A 6365-nucleotide genomic window follows, 5' to 3' on the forward strand; every position below is an offset into this window, starting at 1 on the left:
GGTTTCTTCAGTTTTTTCCCAAATTCTTCTATATGTTCCAAGACTCAACCTGTAGCTCTGGATGATGTTGACAGCAAAAGCTTTGAACTGTGATACCAACAACATGGGAGATAGTTTCTCAGCAAACTCAGTCACCATCTGAGCTAACCGGTAGACCAGCCACCCCAGTGGTATATTTGCCACCATCCATATATTCCCCAGGGAGGGAAGCTGAGTTCTGGGTTTATACAAGCTTCGCTGAGGGCCCACCAGATCCCTAGGAATGATGTTAGTATTGCCAATACCTTCCCCCTTGTTGCACTTCTGACTCTCATGAATGAGGGTTTCGGTGGTATCCTTTCCTCCCGTTCCAATGAGCTGAAGCCGCAGAATGTGGGCCTCAGTTGGGCAGCCAACCTCCTGTTTGGAAGCTGATAGCTTCCAAAACAGTAAGGAACATAGCATTTGCAAATATTTACACATTTCTTCCCAGCCAAGACTTTGCCCTCCTTATCTTTGCCCCATAATAACAAACTGGCCTTTCCCGTTTTGAGCTCTGCTAGTCCTGCTCCATATCCTTGTTGTCCTGAGATTTTACCCTAAATCTATATATGAGATGATGGAAAGGTCCTCTGTATTTTCTGGAAAGGATAAAGGGCAAGGAAGAAAAACTGGTGATCTCTGGTAGGGGACCCTTAAATGGTTCTCCTTATTAGAAGAATACATTGATTGTGGTCCAGGGAAACTGGAAAGATTTATAAATCAGACCAAATCAGAGCAACTTTTATTTTTCACCTTTCTAATTCCAATGCAAAACACAAGTAAAACATGTATACCAGCTGAGCAGTAACTCTTTCCAAATCTAACCAAAACTTCAGGAATTGGGCTTCATTTCGGGTTTAGGGGTAATGTTAGTCTAAAAATTAGGAGAAGAAGGCATCTGATGATTTCTAAAACTGGTATAAATTCCATCATATCATTATAGTGTAGTTTCCTCTGATGCTGCCACTCACCTCTGGAAGAAGCCAAAGGGAATAGGCTAATGGGAAGGGTCCAGGGCCTTTCCATTTTTTTCACTTTTGAGTTCCCAGCAGTGGCCCCTGACAAATAAGAGCAAAGACAGAAGAAAGAAAAGAAGTAGGTCTCCAGGAATACACTGCCAAAATTGGAAGAAAGAACTAGGCAAAGAGGAGGCCAGCACTGCCTGAAATTACTAGACCCTAAATTCCTGGAGAATCCCTAGGACTCTATAGTTTCTGTGTAGCAACATAGGAAAGGGTAAAATATTTAACCCTTTTCTCCTAAGATCTATCAAAAAAGCAAAAAATGTTTATTCTTTCTCATCATTGTACTAGAAGTTCTAACTAGTGTAATGAAGAAAGAATAAAAAATAAATGGCATAAAACTAGAAAGGAAGACATAGAACTATATTTATTTAAAAACAATGTAATTGTTTATGTAGAAAATCCTAGAGCCAATTTTTTAAAAAAGAACCAATAAGTGAATTTAGCAAGGTGACATTAATAAAAACATTAATATATAAATATATATAAAAATATACATTATATTTCTGTATTCTAGGAACATACACTGAAAATTAACTTAGAAAAACAATTCCAATTAAAATCATGTTTAAGGTCCAGGGTTAAAAAATAAAAGAAAAAGAAAAAAAAAAGAATCTTTAAAAAAAATCATAAGAATCCTGAAAGAAGAAACAAGACAAGGATGCTCACTTTTGCCACTTCTACTCAATATTGTACTGGAGGTTCTAGCCAGAATAATGAAATTAGAAAATGAAATTAAATGTATCCATATTAGAAAGGAACAAGTAAAACAATCTCTGTTATCAGGTAACATGATGTTGTATATAGAAAATCTCAAATATTCCACACATAAAAAAAAATCAAAAGAACTAATAAATGTGTTTATCAAATTTGTAGGATACACGATCAATATACAAAATCCAGTGGTACTTGTATACATTTGCAATTAGTAATTTGAAAATAAAATGAATAAAACAATTCTACTTGTAATAGCATCAACAAGAATAAAATACTTAGGAACAGGACTGGACAGTTAGCTCAGTTGTTTAGTGTTTCTGATAACACTGAGATTTAGGATTTGATCCCTGCATGGGCCAGCCACCAAAAAACCAAAACAAAACAAAATCTTAGGAATAAATTTAACAAAAGAAGTATAAAGTCTGTACATTGAAAACTACAAGACATTATTGAAAGAGATTAAAGAAGAACAAACTAAATCCAAAACTAGCATAAGAAAGGAAATAATAAATATTAGAGTGGAGATAAATAAAACAGAGAATAGAAAATGATAGAGAAAATCAGTGAAACCAAATGTTGGTCCTTTGAAAACATGAACAAAATTAACAAACCTTTAGCTACATCGATTCAGGGGAAAAAAAGGCAGGGGGAATACTCAAATTATTAAAATTAGAAATGAAAGTGGGGACATTAGAACCTATTTTATAGAAACAAAAAGGTTTATAAGAGAGTACTATAAACAATTGTATGCTAACAAATTAGACAATCTAGATGAAATGGTAAAGTTCCTAGAAACAACCAACCTACCAAAACTAAATCATGAAGTAATAGAAAATCTGAATTAAGGAGATTGTGTCAATAATCAAAAACCTCCCAACAAAGAAAAGCTCTGGTCCAGTTGCCTTCACTGGTGAATTCAACCAAACATTTAAAGAAGAATTAACACCAACTTTCCCAGACTCTTCCAAAAGAATCAAAGAAGAGGAAACACTTCCTAACTCATTCTAGGAGGACAGCATTACTCTCATACAAAGGCAGACAGATACTATGAAAAAAGAAAACTACAGACCAATATCCCTTGTGAATATTGATGCAAAAGTCCTCAGCAAACTGAATTCAGCATCATATTAAAAGGATTATATGCCATGAACAAGTGGAATTTAATCCTGGAATGTAAGGATGGCTCAATATATGAAAATCAATCAATGTAATTCACCACATTAACAGGATTAAGAAAAAAATCACACGATCATCTCAATTGATACAGAAAAAGCATTTGACAAAATTCAACACCCTTTAGTGATGGAAACATTCAACAAATGAGGAATAAATGAAATTACCTCAACATAATAAAAGCCCTATACAAAAAACCTACGGTCAATAGTGAAAGACTAAAAGCTTTTCCTCTAAGGTCAGGAGCAAGACAAGGATGCCCTCTTTGACCACTTCTGTTCAATACAACACTGAAAATTTTAGCCAGAGCAATTAGGCAAGAAAAATAAATAAAGGGCATCTAAGTTGGAAATAAAGAAGCAAAAGTTATCTCTGTTCACAGATGTTATGATTTCATACACAGAAAAGCCTAAAGATTTCAGACATAAAAACTGTTAAAGCTAATAAATGAATTCAGCAAAATAGCAGGATTCATTCAATGTCAACACACAAAAATCATTTGCATTCTAAATTTTATTTTATTTTATTTTTTGTCTTTTGTCTTTTTCCGTGTCCGGCAACGGATCGCAACCCTCAGTGTTGCCCCCGTACCGGACCGGGGACCGGCAACAGGATTGCAACCCTCGGTGTTGCCCCCGCGCCTCGCTCAGCCAGTGAACGGGAACCGGTCTGTATGTGGGATCCGAACCCTCGGGCGGGAGCACCGCCGTGCTACCCAAGCGGCGCACTTATCCAGTGCGCCACCGGGCCGGCCCCTGCATTCTAAATTTTAACAACAAACGATCTGAAAAGGAAATTATGAAAATAATCCATTTATTTATTTATTTATTTATTTTAAAAGATGACCGGTAAGGGGATCTTAACCCTTGACTTGGCGTTGTCAGCACCGCGCTCTCCCAGTGAGCAACTGGCCATCCCTATATGGGATCCGAACCCATGGCCTTGGCGTTGTCAGCACCGCACTCTCCTGAGTGAGCCACAGGCCGGCCCTATTTATTTATTTATTATTATTATTTTTTAAGGATGAGCAGTAAGGGGATCTCAACCCATGGCTTGGTGTTGTCAGCAACATGCTCAGCTGGTGAGCCAACCGGCCATCCCTATATAAGATCCAAACCCATGGCCTTGGTGTTATCATCACCACACTCTCCCAAGTGAGCCATGGGCCAGCCTGAAAACAATCCATTTATAATAGCATAAAAAATACAACATACTGGCCAGCCACCAAAAAATAAACAAAAAAATAAAATAAAAAACTTAGGAATTAACTTAACCAAGGAGGCAAAAGGTTTATACAATGAAAACTACAAAACATTGCTGAAAGAAATTAAAGAAGACATAAATAAATAAAAATACATCCCATGTTCATGGACTGGAAGACTTTCTGTTGTTAAGATGTCAATATTACTCAAAGCAATCTGTAGATTTAATGCAATCCCTATTAAAATCTCAATGACTTTTTTTGCAAAAATAGAAAAGCCTTGGCTGATCAGTTAGCTCAGTTGGTTGAGTGTGGTGTTATAACACAAAGGTCAAGGGTTTGGATCCCAGTACTGGCTGCAAAAAAAAAAAAAAAAAAAAAAAAAAAGAGAGAGAGAGAGAGAGAGAAAGAAAAAAGCCTATCCTAAAATTCACATAGAATATCAAGGGACCCTGAATAGTCAAAACAATCTTGAAAAAGAAGAAAAAGCTGGAAGACTCATTCTTCCTGATTTCAAAACTTACTACAAAGCTATTATAATCAAAACAGTGTGATGCTGGCATAAACACAGAAATATACACCAATGGGGGCCGGCCTGGTGGCGCACTGCTATAGTGCGCCGCTTGGGAAGTGTGGCGGCGCTCCCGGGTGCTGGGAAAACTAGATACCACCTGCAAAAGAATGAGGTTGTACCCTTACATAACACCATACAAAAATTAACTCAAAATGGATCAAACACCTAAACATAAGACCTAAAACTAGAATGGGAGGAAATATTTGCAAATCATATATCTGATAAGGAATAATATTTACAATGTATACAGAACTCATAAAAGTCAACAACAAAAAATGAACAACCTGATTCAAAAATGAATAAAGGACATGAATAGATATTTTTCTTTTCTTTTTTTTTTTTGTCTTTTTCATGACTGGTAAGGGGATTGCAACCCTTGGTGCTGTGTCGCCGCCACCGCGCTCAGCCAGTGAGCGCACCAGCCATTCGTATGTAGCATCCGAACCCGCGGCGGGAGCGTCGCTGTGCTCCCAGCACCGCACTCTCCCGAGTGCGCCACGGGGTCGGCCCTTGAATAGATATTTTTCTAAAGAAGATATACAATTGTCGATAAGCACATGAAAAGATATGCAACATCACTAATCATTAGGGAAATGCAATCAAAACTACAATGAGGAACCATCTCACACCTATTGGGATGGCCACTATCGAAAGGAAAAAAAAAAAAAAACCCAGAAAATAACAAGCTTTGTCAAGGATGTAGAGAAATTGAAACCTTTGTGCACTGTTGGTGGGAATGCAATATGGTACAGGCACTGTGGAAAACAGTATGTCAGGTCCTCAAAAAGTTAAAAATAGAATTACCGTACGATCTAGCTATTTTTACTTCTGGGTATATAGCCTAAAGAGTTGAAAGTAGGATCTCAAAAAGATTTACACATATCCATGTTCATAGTGTTAGAATTCACAATAGTCAAGAAGTGGAAGTAACCCAAGTGTTCCTCAGTGGATGAACAGACTTTTTAAATGTTGTGTATGCATACCATGGAATACTGTTCAACTTTAAAAAGAAAGGAAGTCTGACATACTACAACGTGGATGAAACTTCAGGACATTATAAGCAAAATAAGTCAGTCACAAAAAGACAAATCCTGTATAATTCCACTTATATGAGGTATTTAGAATACTCGAATTCATATAAACAGAAAGTAGAAGGGTGGTTGTCAGGGAACAGGGGAGAGGGAAATAGGCAGCTGTTGTTTAATGAGTATAGTGTTTTAGTTTTGCAAGGTGAAAAAATTCTGGAAATGGGTTGCACAGCAATGTAAATATAGTTAATACTACTGAACTGTACACTTAGAAATAGTTAAGATAGTCAATATTATGTTATGTGCTTTTTACCACAATTTTAAAAAACTGAACTAAAAAAGAAAGTGAGAAAATTATTTTTTAATTATTTTATTTTATTTTTTAAAATTATAAGTGTTTTTTACCCCTGTACTGGCCAGCCGCCAAAAAAAAAAACCCAAAGCCCCCAAAAACAACAACAAAAGGTGGCTTTTGTTTGTTTTGGTTTTGTTTTTTAATTAAGAAAATAATTTTTCACATTAAGTACACTCATAAGGTACCAGAATATAAAAACCCATACCTACAGGGCCGGCCCGTGGCTCACTCCGGAGAGTGTGGTGCTGATAACACCAAGGCCACAGGTTCGGAT

This window comes from Galeopterus variegatus, unplaced genomic scaffold, assembly GCF_000696425.1.
Source record: "Galeopterus variegatus unplaced genomic scaffold, G_variegatus-3.0.2 Scaffold1458, whole genome shotgun sequence".
Lineage (NCBI taxonomy): Eukaryota > Metazoa > Chordata > Mammalia > Dermoptera > Cynocephalidae > Galeopterus > Galeopterus variegatus.